Genomic DNA, 13,473 nt, shown 5'->3' with positions numbered 1-13,473 from the left:
AGTGAGTATTACTGACTCAGTCCTGCCTGAAATGGTTGTGTTTACGCAGAAAAACCTGCCTGACTTCCACTAAGGACCTTGTCTGCTCTTGCTGTCCTTGAAGCAAGCAGGTAAGTCCAAACTGCCCCTCCACTGCCTGTGGGTCCCAGGCCAGGTGCAGAAAAGTTTCCTATACCTCCTACCCTTTGAAGTGGAGCATGAGAGCCATTTGGCCCCAGGGACAGTCCACACTCCTTGGAAGGAAAAATGTTAAATTCCACAGCCGCACTTGCAAAGCCCAAGGAGGGACCTGGTGCTCCTGTGATGCACCCAGTGTGAAGGCTCCTAAACAGTGGCAGGACTGTACCAGAGACAGGCTTTGAGAAAAGCTGGTACCGTGGAGATCAGTACCCCTCTTCCCCCTTCTAAATCCTTGGCCAGAGACCTAGTGCCACCCCATCACAGTATTACTGGAGATCAAAAACAAATAGAGGCAATGGCTCTGCTCAGATGCTTGTGGTCTTGGTCTTATGGCACATGTATGCTAGAAGCAGCCAGTGCTGACCCAGTGGCAGGGCTACTGCGTGGCTGGTGTTCTGTGCCTCCCTCCATCCAGGATCTGAGCTAGGCAGGCTGCCTTGGGTCCCCTCAGCTCTGTTAAAACGTTTATTCCCACAAGCCAGTGCTCTTGCTTGCGGTTAGTGTTTGAGGGGTCAGTGCATGAGCACGCTGCTCACAGCCCTTCCTGCAGAGCCAGCCTGACACTTGTATCTGTGCCCAGAGGCTCCAGAGTTGCCATGTGTCACCTCTGCTCCCAACTTGCAGCTCTCAGATCATTCCTTCTTGCTGCTCTGTTTTGACTTGGCCACTCTGAACCTGCCCAAGCGGGCGAGGGTGCTCATCCTTCTCCAAAAGGGAGAAACGGTGCAATAGAGCATGGAAAATTGATGACATGCTTGTTTGGTGCAGTCAGATGGCAATAAAGGCCTGAGCTCATTCATATCCTGCTGGGGACTTGTTTTCCTTCTGTGGTTATTTGTCAAATGCTAATGAGCGGAAGCAATTTGCTCCTCTAGCTTTGAGAGCAGGAGACGGGGAGGGGGCTGGGGAGGGAGAAGGCCACCTGCATGGGGCCTGGTGGGTATAACTATCTGCCTCTTTTGTTCAAGCTGTTGTTTTAACGGCTGGGATTGCCTCGTTCCCGGAAAGCAGTTTTCTGGTGTTACCCTGCTTCCTCTGAGTTTTTCCACTGATGCCTGCAATGCAGCTGCCTCAGGGGCAGCATGAGGCAGGGCTCAGTGCCTCCCCGCCGGAGACCGGGCAGATATTTCTGCAGTGCCGTAGCAGGGGAGTCAAACAGGCAGAGTGCAGTCCCCTGAGCCAAAGCACAGTGAGAATATTGCAGTAGGAAATACCGATGGGTCTCTGAAACACGCACATGGTGCGTTACTACTTCTGGATTAACAGAGGTGAATTGTATGCGTGAACTTGTTTCCTATTTACATGTGGTCATGCCCATGGTGCATCATATGCTCTTTCTAGCAGAGTGCACCTGTCTCTTACTAAAACCTTGTTCTCTGGTTGTACACTGCTTGGGGAGTGTGGGTGGAAAGACAGCCAACCATGTGGATCTCGGTATGCTCCTCAACACCCAAGGAGTGCGGCACAGAGCAGTGCCCTTAGTCTGCTTTGCAACTGGGTGATCACTAGCCACAGAGCTGACTCTAGTTCTGCCACTAACTATAGGAGTTTGGGCTAAATACTTGGCTCTTTCCCTAAGAAAAGAGGTATTGGTTCTTTATATAGTGCTTTTCTTCCATGAAAAGATCCCTCAGCCAGTGTTTATCCTAGGTAGGAGATCCTGGCAGACACTGAAAAAATCAGAATGTAAAGAACCATGTTTTTCTTAAAATGCTGCAATGAGGGGCACAGAAAATTTAACTGAATGTGGTTCTTTGTTTAAACTCAAGCTGACATTAACATTTCGGGAATATCCAGTGATGCAGACAGGCACAAGTACCCTGACCCCTGCATCCCACACAGAGAAGAGGAGAGCTTTGCGGTAGGCGTCAGTGGCTGGGTTAGTGCAGGAACAGAAACCTGAGTTTTGGTGCCACACGCAGCTGCCCTTAGAGCTGCCCCTACTACTGGTTTGTAGTAGTATCTTCTCACAAGCCAAATGTCCCTGGTGAGCAGCTTCCCTCTCAGGGCAGCTCTGGAATAGGTGGGGTGCTGGGGTCCACGAGCAGGGTGACGCTGCTGTGTGATGGGGTAAAGCAAAGTCACTGTGTTGAGCGCAAGCTGCCTTAGGACATCTGTTGCATGTGGATTTAGTTTGGAAGGCTGTGAAAACACCCTGCTGATCCTTTGTAGAGCCACTGAAAACACTCCTGGCTCCAGACCCATTGATCCTGAACAGCTTTTAATTAGGGTCTAATGTACATAGTTAAACACCACAGTACATGCAGTTTCCTGCCTGGCATCCCCAGTGCTCTTGTGGTCTGATAACTCAGCTATTGGTCATTGCGTCTAAACAAATGATGGCAAGATGTTTGTCCTGGGGATGAGTAAGCACAGAGCTTGTCCCTGCCACCAAGGTGGAGCTGGTGTTGGTACACCATCGGGATCCTCTGGGTTTTGGGTCTAGCAGATGGTTTCATGGAGCCAATGACAGAAAACTGCAGTTACTTATGCTTAAGTTGGAGGAGGAGGGCTCTGATTTTTTTGCTTGCTCCTACCTGGCTTCCCTGCCTTGTGACGGGCTTTTGCTGAAATAACAACTTAGCACACAACATCGCGGGCCTAGAGATTGACTCCTGCCAGTACAGAGCATTTGGGCGGTGGCAAGCTGCAGAAAGATTAAATGAGAGATTTATGTGAGGGATTGATGGTGAGCCTGTGGCTTGAGTCCGTTCTTGGCACTACTACGAGTAGCGCAGCCCTCAGCAGGGTGCAGTAAAGGTGACACAGAGGGCTTTGAGCCGCATCAGTGCGAGAGCACGGGCTGTGATCAGTCTTACTGGAAATAAATTTATTGTGTCCTGCACTGGCGTGGGTCCTTCTGATGGTGCCGAGCGGGTACCTTCTTTGGAAGAACTGAAACCTGGTGAGCAGGTTCGATGCCGCTCTGAGCAATGCTCCTTCTCACCTCTGCCCGCCTCCCTGCTCTGGGTGGTGAAGTGGCTGACAAGTCTATTTCCAACCGCAAAATGCTGGTGCTTGTTACATAAACATCTGCATTTATGCTTTGCCTTTGCCATTTAAAAATAAATGTAATAGCTGAGCTTAAAGTTTAGCAGCATTTATTTTTTGCAATGCCTAGAGACTCCCTGAAAGATCACAGCCACTGCCTAGGAGTGTGCAGTCTTTGCCCCGAAAAGCCCAGGAAGAAGAAAAGGCAGGGGGAGGAGGAGGAGATAGAGGCAAATTGAGGAGAGGAGGACTCGTGTGTGCAGTTGTGATCAGGTCAGGTATAGAGCTCCAACATCTTGTTCCTTGGCTCCTGGTGTACAAGGCTCTGCAGCCACTGGGCTATGATGCCTTCCTGATGGGGTGCTGACTTTTTGTGCTGTACTTGACAGGGTGCTGTGTTATCGGGTCTGCTGGGGAGGGAGAGGAGCTGTCTGGAGGTAACATGGAGGGGGCTCACCCACCTGCTGGCCAACCTTCAGTTAAGAGTTCCTCTTAAATGCTTCATATGAGTTAAAACTTGATTCAGTGAAAATGCATTGCATTTGACTTGTAGGCTAGTGCTTTGTTGCTGGTCGGGTTTCAGGCCTTTAATCATTTGGCCTTAATTCAGCCTGGAGAGGAAACAGTTACTGTGTTTCCGTCATTAACATCTCCCTACTGAGCACAGACTCTCTGCTTTGGTCATCGGGCTGTTTCATATGGCGGATATTGTCAGACATAGATTGGTCTGTCTAAAGCTACCTTGCTTTTCCTCTGTCTACTATACAAGATGTAATTTTAAGGTATTCTCACTCTGGACAATATCTCTATGCAGATGTGGCACTTTATAAGCTTATTCTGGTTTATAATCCTCCTCTGAAGCCATCCCCGGAGCTTTGCAAGTCCCCCTCAGAGAGGAGGAGGATGGGGGTGGGAAGCAGACAGTTGCCATTCAAGCCAGTGCTGAGCTGGGTTGTACTGGTGTTGTGTCAGTGCCATGTGTTGGTACCTGAGCTTTGTCCCGGACAGAGGCTTCCATGTGCCCTGAGCTGCCCCGTAACTGTACACAGCCACTGGATAGGGGGCTCTGCTTGGGGGCACGTCGGGTGTACGTTACAGCTCACACGTACGGAGCCGGCATTGCTGCAGTGGCTCTCCGAACGTCTCTGAAGCAAACGTTAGAGATGGTTCACCCTCATCTTCCAATGCAGCTACCCCCAATATGGGACATGGCAGCTTTTGTGCTCCGCAGTGCTGGCACAGGAGTGCCTGAAACAGGGAGACAACCTTCTCTAGGACTACTAGAGGGGATGTAGGCAGGCAGAGTACAAATATCCAACTCAAAAGTTGGCTGAGACACCAAAGCATCTTCTCTGTGCTTGCACTAAGTGCCATGGGCTCTAATGGTCATGAGTCACTGGGTTTCTCAATCTCGCTTTGAAAGCCCAGGCGAAGGGGTCTAGCAGCAGATCCAAACATGACAAAATGAATGTGTTGGGCACCTGGTGTTTGCCACCGGCGCTGCAGCCGTAGCGCTTGCTTTTATGAACAAAATATTACTGCAAGTAGAGTGGATGAAAGCTGCTGCCAGGTGGGGAAGAGGCTGGCAGAACACTGGGTGCACTCATTGCTTCTCAGACACGCAAAGATGAGTTTTGTTTACATGGAACAGACCAAAGCATAGTTCCTGCAGTTTAAAAGTAAAAACATTAAAAAAAAACAAACCACCCACCCATGTGGTTCAGTACCGGTGGCGAACATGATCCCACCACCTTGGTGTTATTGAGATTACTTATTTCAGTAGGTGATTTGATACTAGAAATGTTGGAAACATGGCAAGTTCAGGAGAGAGCAATGAAAGCGATGAAGGGCCTGACTGGACTGATTAATGAGTACAGCTCTTAGGGATGGAGTACGCACATTAGTTGTTGACCAAGCACGACGGGAAAATTTGAGAGCAAGGTAGAAGCGCGTGATCATCTTTCAGAGAGGAAAAGCTGTTTTGGATGCACCAATAAGATGATATGGGGATAAAGGAGAAGATATTCATCAGTGGAAAGTAAGGCTGGTTATCAAGGAACATTTCCTAAGAAGAAGATCCATCAGGATGTGGAACAGGGGAAATCGTGGAAGTCCCATTGCTAGTCACTTAACACTGGATCAGAAAATGTACTGTAGGGAACAATCCTCCACAGTCAGGAAGAAACTGGGATGAGCTAATAGGACTTTCCCATATCTAATTTCTGCAATTCTGAGTTCCATTAGGGAAAATAATACTTTCAATTTCTTTCTCTGGCCAATGTAATTTCCAGTTCAGCCAATGTTCTGTGGAAAACTGAAAAACACTGAATACAGAAGCATTTTGCTTCCGCTGTTGACATTTTTGGTGGTCTTTTGTTGAACATCAGGGTCTGAAATGAGAATGAAGTCCTCTCCTTGCTTGCAAACTAGAGTTACATGCACAGTGGTAAATATTCTCCTGCACATTTTTATAATGTGGCTCAGTGATCAGCTACATGATGACTAAGGTGAAAAAATAGCTCATTCTCCAGGGTCTGGGAAGTTCTTGGCTTTTGTCCTTTCTGTGCTGTCAACAGGAGGTTGCGTTAATCAATATCTACCTGTGCTCAGTCTGTTCTTCTTACCATGGGCAAAATGCACCATCTCACTTAACTTTTCCACCAAGCAAAACTATCTTTGGGCTAACGTTCCAGCTGAACGTCCTGTTGCAAGCACCCATCCCCTTTTCTCTCTTGGATGCAAGACACTAAAACGAGCAGCAGAGGGTTAACGCCATCTTAGAGAAAACCTTCTGGTCACGTAGCTTCTGCTTCACCCTCCTGCAGCCTCCCCTTGTCAGCTGGGTGTGTGAGATGCCAATAACCCAGGAAAATAAATTCCCCAAGGAGAACATCGTGGCCCAAGGAACGGGGCTTTGTGCTGCAGAGCCCTCTGGGCTGCTGGACTGCATCCAGCCGTGGTGGGACAGGCTGGATGTTCCCGCCTGGCAGTTGTTTGGGCACTGCTAGCAGAATTGTTGTTGCTCTCGTAGCCCGCTTCATAGCGGGTGTGTCTCAGCAGCAACAATTAGTTGCAAATAGGCTTTTCTTCAGCGCTCTCAGCAGAGACCGAGTGGAAATCCTTCCAGGTCCCAGGGAAGCCAGGGCATCGGCAGCTGCGCAGGGCATGTCCTGCCCTGTGTGCGCCCAGCTGAGTTCCCAGAAGTGCCCGGTGCTGTTTAACCCTGCCCTTGTAACATGATTTCAGAGAGATGCAGGCAGCACTGAAAGCCCCTGAAAATTTTGCCTGTGCCTCCGGCATGCGTTGCCACATTTGGCTGTGGCTGTAGGGCTTTTCTCTCGACTATTGTCTGTTCCTGCATCAAAATTATGTTTCTTGGGGCAGTATTGCTGGCTCCTTTCCCAGCTCAGCCACAGCACTGGAGTCTGTGCTGAGTACCCGTCTGCACAGTTTGACTCTGGCAGGACCCTCACCGAGACCCCTCTGTCCTTTATCACTTGATATGACACTGGCTACAGGACCTTGAATATCTGATGTAGGATTTGGGGAGGACGTTTATTCCACTGGTTTGTAGAAATATGCATAGTCTCCCACTCTTCCCTAGGGCTGTGTTAACTTAATAAAGTAAGGAAGGCTCTCGTCATATAATATTTATGCTGGGTACTCCTACCTCTGCTGCCTTAGCTCTGTGCATGAACGATTATAATCTCAGATAAGAAATGAGGGGCAAACCATATGTGTGTGTCTTCACAAGTAATCTTCAGGATCTGTACAAACATCTCACGGGAAAAGGGTCATTGCTTTCACTTAAAAAAATAAATAAATCTTGCTAACTTTCCACCTGCCCTGCAGATTTTAACAATTTGTTGGGTTCCAGTGTGATCTGCTCCAGAGCCACACACTGGGAGTTTTCTAGTGAGATGGAGAAGAGGCAGCTAGGAGCAGGATAGCAGATGGGCAAGGAAAAAACTGAATAATCTGTTCTTCACTGCCCCAACCTATTGTAACTTTGTTACTTAATAGGCTTCTGCTGAGGGATTATTTAGAGGCTTTTCAGAAGCACGAATAAGTTTGGGTTTTTTGGGGGTTTTTTTGTTTTTTTTTTTTTAAAGACTTTAAGGGTTTAAAATACTCAGCTGGCTTCAGTCTCCTTTTTGGCCAAAATGAGAGAGAACCTGGGCAAAATGCGGTTGTGTTAGGCATCTCAGATGCAGAAGGACTTTTTCTGAGATTTGAGCTCAGGATTTGAGTCAATGACTGAGAGATGGTGGGTCTGGTATCTCTTCCAGCTTTGTCATCTGCTTTTCTGTCCAATTAATTGTTGACAGGCAGCATCAACTCTAAGTGCTTGGGGAGAGTGACTTTTTTTGATGAAATCCTCATGAAATAAGGTTTGAGACTGTTCACTAATTATTAACCAGGTGCTCGAATACTCATAGTTAGTGGTTAACGTAACGCCAGAAATGGCAGCTCAGTTGTTTTGCTGCTCAGTCATTTCTGCTTTGCAGTTTTGCAGCTCATCCCAGTGCTGCCTGATCCAGGACCCTTCTAGCAGCCCCGGGCAGAATCCAGTGCATCCCATCGACTCCATCCCGCTGCAGCGCTAGTGGAGATCTGAGTAGCCCTGCCAACGCTCCCAGCAGATGAACTGGGAGCGTTCACTGAGCATTGGAAGGCTCAGTGTTCTGCTTCGGGCTTTTAACTCTTGCAACAGAGGATTTTCTCAGTATGTGTCCAGGCAGGCTTTAAAATAGCTCTTGTCTTCTTTGCAACCTTGCTGTGCTTCCGTGCTCTCAACTGGAACACCTGGCAGGTAGCGAGCAATTCTAAGAGTCGGGACTGTTCCCTGTCCCTTCAAAGGCTTTACCCCAGGTTTCGTCCAGGGTGAGGAGAACTTTGATCCTTGAAAATGTGCTGATGGTGAATGTGCTCTGCACCCATGTGCCACCTTTCAGTTCTTCTATATTTCTAGGCAGCTGAGGGATGATATTGATGATCCCTCTCCTGCAGATGAGGAAGCTGACGGAGGCAGAAGAGCTCATGCCACGGTAATGCCGTGGGCTGGAGTTCTCCCAAGTAACACGCTTGCTTTCGCATTATGCTGCCTATCACAGTAAGCACATTGCATCTCTGGATGATCTAGGGTGGGCCTTGGAAAAAGAGTCAGTTTGTCATCTTTATGCATGCTTTATTATGGCCAATGAGGCTCAGAACTGAAGTTTCTTGTGATGTTTTAAAATCCCGTGGATTTTTCAGAAAAATACAGCATTATCTGAAACTTCTTACCTCATTTATTGTGCCAGGCCCCTAAATCTGTTTGAGTTATTAACTTGCTGCAAAAATTGTGTATTGTCTCATCCCCCCAGGAGCACCTGGGATATGAACCGATTGCTTTCTGATGTACTTTAGGATCATTCAGAATAAAAAGACCTATGTATATGTCCCAAGGTACAAGTAAGAGGTCTTGCCTAAAGTTTCAAGTTCTATAGCATTCATACTCTGTGGCTTATGTGCATCTGTCCCTGCTAAAGTAATTCTGTCATCAGCTGAGAGAAGTTTATAAACCCTCCTGCCATCCCTTCAGGTCCAGATTATCTGTGCAGTTGCTAATAGCTTCAGTCCCGTGAGGGCAGATTTTTGCATGCCCAGGTGTAGTGTCCAAATACCGGGTTGCTGCAAAGGATCCCTGTGTTCTGATGCCCCTGCAGAAGGTCCTGGGTGAATCGGCTGCTCAGCTCATGCAGGGTCCGGCTAATGGCACGGAGAAGTGTTTAGTAGCTGTGGTTGCCTTTAACACCTATTGCCTGCAAAGATACTGCATTAGTATTGCGCTGGGTGACCGCAGCCAGAAGTTTCCAGTCCGTAAGCCAGCTCACGTATCTCTGCACGGTGAACATAATGCAGGGGCAGCCATTGATCAGCAGAACTGCAGAAAGTCAGGCGCCCCGATCCTGTTGGAAGCCAAAGGCTGTTACGCAGGCTGTCTTAAGAGGCTTCAGTCCTCTGTGACTTACGAAACTAGGTCTTTGGCTAAGCTGCCCTGATATGAACTGGGAGACGATGGCAATTAGCAACCCTGTTCCTTTCAACAGTCAGAAGCAGTTTGAGGTCACGCTTCACCGGGGTCTTCTGAAAAGGCTCTGTTAGGTGATGAATTTAAGGGCCCCACACTTGCTCTTTGGCACTTGCTACTCACTAAAGTAGCCACAGGTAAGTGGAGATGGTTCTTGTATTGGCACGGGCATGTTTAACATCCCAGGAAATATCTTCCCAGCTCTGTAGAAAATGGCCAGAGCAGTGGTGAGCTATGCTGTGTCTGACTGGAGCCAAGGGCACTGCACTGGCAGAGCTGGCAGCTCCCGGCTTTAAGGTTATAAACTAGGCAAATAAAGTGGAAAGACAGCTCAGAGCCTAAGAGTCATCTGCAACTCGACAGCAAAGTTTATTAAGCATCTGTTGTTCTGTTTGGAGTTTTAAAAGACAAAAGATGAATCTGATCTTGAAATCTAATCCGCAACAAGGAGGGGAATTCTGCAAGATCTAGCTTAGCTTCCAAAACCGCAGGTGTAAAATACTGTCCTGATGGTTAGTGACGGTCTTGATAGGTCTTCATCGGAGCGGGAGCGCAAACTTTGCCTTATCGCTGCTGTTCAGGATTTCTTTGAACATTATTGCAAAGCAGAGTGAGACTATTCCTTTACTGGTGTATGTTATGAGGATTAAACATAAACTTCAGACTGCGCAGGATTACAGAGTGGTCATAGGAAATTCCTGAAGAGGAAAATGAATACAACTGGAGGCAGGGGAAGCTAAAGACTTGGACTTCACCAGTTCTGTTCTTCTTGGAAAAGCTTATTAGCTCTGAAGGATGTGTTTGCATGTGACCAGCATGCATTTGGGCAAAGCGTACGACCTGCAAGTGGCAGTGGAAGTTTGCGTTCACAATCAGTCATTTCCTATGTGAAAAAGTCTGTTCTGAGTGTTGAAATGCTCCACTACCAGGCAGCTTGCTATCTCTGTTTTCCAAGTATAAAACTGGGGCACAGAGAAATAATGGGCTAGATCTGCACAGGGCTTTTTGTTTATTTTAAATAATAACAGCAAAGGATTTTTGTTCCAACTATTTGAATAGGATTTAGGGAAGTAGAGTTATCTAAGTTATCTCAGTTCATGCTTTATCCTTACTATCTCCCTTACAGTGGCTGTAACTTTGTTTGCTGGCTCTGTATGGAGTCTGTAGAAAGCTGCCCATGTTCTGCATGGCCCCTGGTATCAGTCTTGTGTTCTGGGCTCTCTCCAGCCTGGCCCCGGTCTCTGCTGTGCCCATTCAATTCCATACCCAGCAGGGCCTTTCCTGGCACCTCAGGGGGTATTACAAGACTAAGTAAGCACGTTCAGTGATCAAAACTGTGTTTAAAAATGCATATCCCTGCACTGGTGAGGAAATGACCAAATGAGTATTATACTTTAACTCATAACCTAGTCTGTTTGATATAGCCCATCTAATGCTACCATATGAGTTACCAAAGATTCCTGGGAAAGCAAGTGCTAAACTAAGTGTGTGGGGCTTTAAATTACTTGGTAACAGCTATCTCTACTTTTGTGCATTTGCAGCCCTCCAGGTTAATTTTCTGCATTGCCCCTTGGTAGTGCCTGCCCTACTAACAGCTGCTTCACGTATCTTTCTGTTCCCAGTCATGTTGCTGAACTCAAACCCACACAATTCTTAGAGGTGGGGAAAAAAATCATCTCAGTGGCATCCTTTGCCATTGGCATCTCTGCTTTTGTGCTGCCGGTCCCACCTGCTCGGGGTTTGTGTGAGTCAAAGCTTGGCTTAACTGACACGTGTTGTCTTTTCTGACCACATTGGCCCTCCCAGACTTTTGCTGTTCAAGCCAAGTTTTATGTAGCTGGTTGAGTGGGCTTAGGTTATGTACAGAGCCGGGTGCTTCAAAGGTTTTCTGCTCTTTGTGAAGCTGGTTGCCTTACGGGGCCGTACAGAGAGTGTGGCATAATCATCGCTATCTGAGAAACTCTTTCTGGTTAAGGTCTTAATGGGAATTAACTTTTAAAGTCATTAAACACCAACATGCATCTATGTGTGGATTCTGAATACTGCTGTGGCATCATCCATGTTTGTTTAGGAAATCCTACTCCCAGGAGCATCAGCAAGCTTTCCAGAGACTTGAGTCCCTTTTCTCAAGAGGAAAAAGGATGATGAAAGGTTGAAAATACAAAAATCGTAAACACATCAGAAAACATAACCTTGTAGATCAGTTTGTTCATCCCCCTGCCAGCGAAGGAGCCTTCTGCCTGATCCTTTCTCCAGTCCCCTCTCCAGTTCTGCCCATGTGATGGGTTTCCCTTGCGTCCTCGTGGTGTTTATTCCACAGTCTAACAGATCTGCCCATTAGGAAATGTTTTCTGAGGTATAATCTCAACTTTCCTTTGTTCTAGTTTATTCCATACACCACGGACTGTGCTTGAATTGATGGGACTTGGAACTGTGCCTGTTTTCACAGAAAAGTGCAGAGCAATAACAGACGAGATGACAAAGAAATTAAAGGAAGTAAATGTGAGTTTGCCCGAGGCCTCTGTTTTTGAGTATACTTGGTGTTGCATTTGTCAGTAGGAAACCTCTGAAGTCCTTCTCAAGTATTTGGAGCATTATTCAGCAGGTGCCAAGTATCCTAAGTCTTCCCACATTGCCACTGAGGCTCGCAGGCAGTTTAAAGACAAACTTCCAGAGGAGACAAGTTTTGATGTCATGTCCAGAGGTAAAGGGAAGAGAATGGCTGGCCCTGAATATTGGACTACAAGTCATCATTTCAGCATCTTCTGACCTATCTAAATACCCGGCAACTTCAAAAAGAGTAGGATGCCCCCTAACTTACACCAGTTTTTTTCCTGAACCAATGGGGTAATCGGTAGAAAAGCTAGAGCGGTTGCAGGATGAATTAATCGGGGCCTACTAATGCCAACATTTCATAGGATCTCCCCTCCCGCCACTAAACCCCCGATGCTACCACAGTGTGAAGAAAGGTACGAGACAAGAAAGAAAGCAGCCATGTCGTGTAACAGCTACCGAAGCTACCAACAGCAAAAAAAGTGCGTCTTACCTGGTTTGCAGATGGGCAGGATGTCTTGTTGGGGCTTCGTTACAGCAATTTTGAAGAAAGAAAGGAAAGAAGAGGGAAAACGTTCTTCGGCAAGTGAGAAATGTCTTGATTTTGGAAGATGAGAAGGGAACGGGCCACACTATCCAGCGAGCTGTCTGGCGTTCGCTAACCTCCGTTTGCTGGTTTCTTTGAAATGTGACCTATTTCCTTGTTGCACAGGAAAGGAAAGAAGAGAAAATAAAAGCTGTGTAGTTCTGAAGAGTGAAAAAGCTCTGAGACCTTCTCAGTGCCAGGGCATGGGTCTCCTATGGAAGAAAACAAATCAGAGGAAGGTGGTGAAGAGCACCAACATTTAAACAAACGTGTTGGGGGAAGACATTGCCTGGAGAGCAAAGCTTTCTTCTTGCCCATTGAACAGATGTTCATGGGGAAGTAAGCCTTTTTGCACAAGTATCTCTGCCATGCCATAGCGTGTCCCGTGGAAGTCACGAGGGGGTAAGGAGAGCTTAGTTTCTTTGGCTTTGCCACATCCAGGCTAGAGGCTACTGAGTAAGGCCTTCTGTGTAGGGCTGCTTTGGAGTGACCATTTGCGATGGTCAAGACCAAGGCTCAGTAACCCAAGAAGCCTCTCCTAGACTGTTTTTCCTGCTCTGCTTTCTGATTAGTTCTTTGTAGTGCCAAAATGGCCATAACACTAACAGCTGGGCTGGGAACCATCCAACACCAGTCCCACCAAACGGTGCTTATTTTTGGCAGGGTTTTCAGCTGCTCCTCAGGGACACGTCTCCCTTTCCAGAAGGGAAAAGTTTCCATGTTTCATCACGAGCCACGGCAAACAGGTTACTGCTACTTGACAGCTCATTAGCCTGGAAGAGATGGGTAAAGGGTCAGTGTTCAGTGCCAGCTTTTGGTGACTGGGGAGAAAGGCTACAGTGCCGTGACTTCTTTCTGCTGAATGCAAAGAGGTGCCCCAGTGAGGTGGATGGGCAATCCTGAAGTGTTTTGCTGTTGCAGGCAGAAGACTCTGTACTGTAAAAGTTGGGACTAGAGCCCTGATCACGGCAGGTTGAGCTTGCTGATGTTCAAGACTGACTGGAATAAAAACATAGAGGAATAGGGTTAGATACGCAAAATGCAAGCTATCCTTGAGCATTACTCAACTGTATGGAATTTCATTGCCAAA

General features: G+C 47.3%; 1 protein-coding gene across 1 annotated transcript in view; it reads right to left on the bottom strand.

Moving 5' to 3' along the window:
* Positions 1-12,458, bottom strand: part of ZAP70 (zeta chain of T cell receptor associated protein kinase 70) — a 28,438-nt gene extending 15,980 nt beyond the window's left edge. Inside the window, exon 1 of the mRNA XM_082331570.1 lies at positions 12,291-12,458. The gene's annotated coding sequence lies outside the window, so the exon portion shown is untranslated. The remainder of the gene's footprint in view (positions 1-12,290) is intronic.
* Between the last annotated feature and the right edge of the window lie 1,015 nt (positions 12,459-13,473).

This window comes from Platalea leucorodia (assembly GCF_965183815.1).
Source record: "Platalea leucorodia genome assembly, chromosome: 21".
NCBI classification, from domain to species: domain Eukaryota; kingdom Metazoa; phylum Chordata; class Aves; order Pelecaniformes; family Threskiornithidae; genus Platalea; species Platalea leucorodia.
This window is presented reverse-complemented; position numbering and strand designations above follow the sequence as displayed.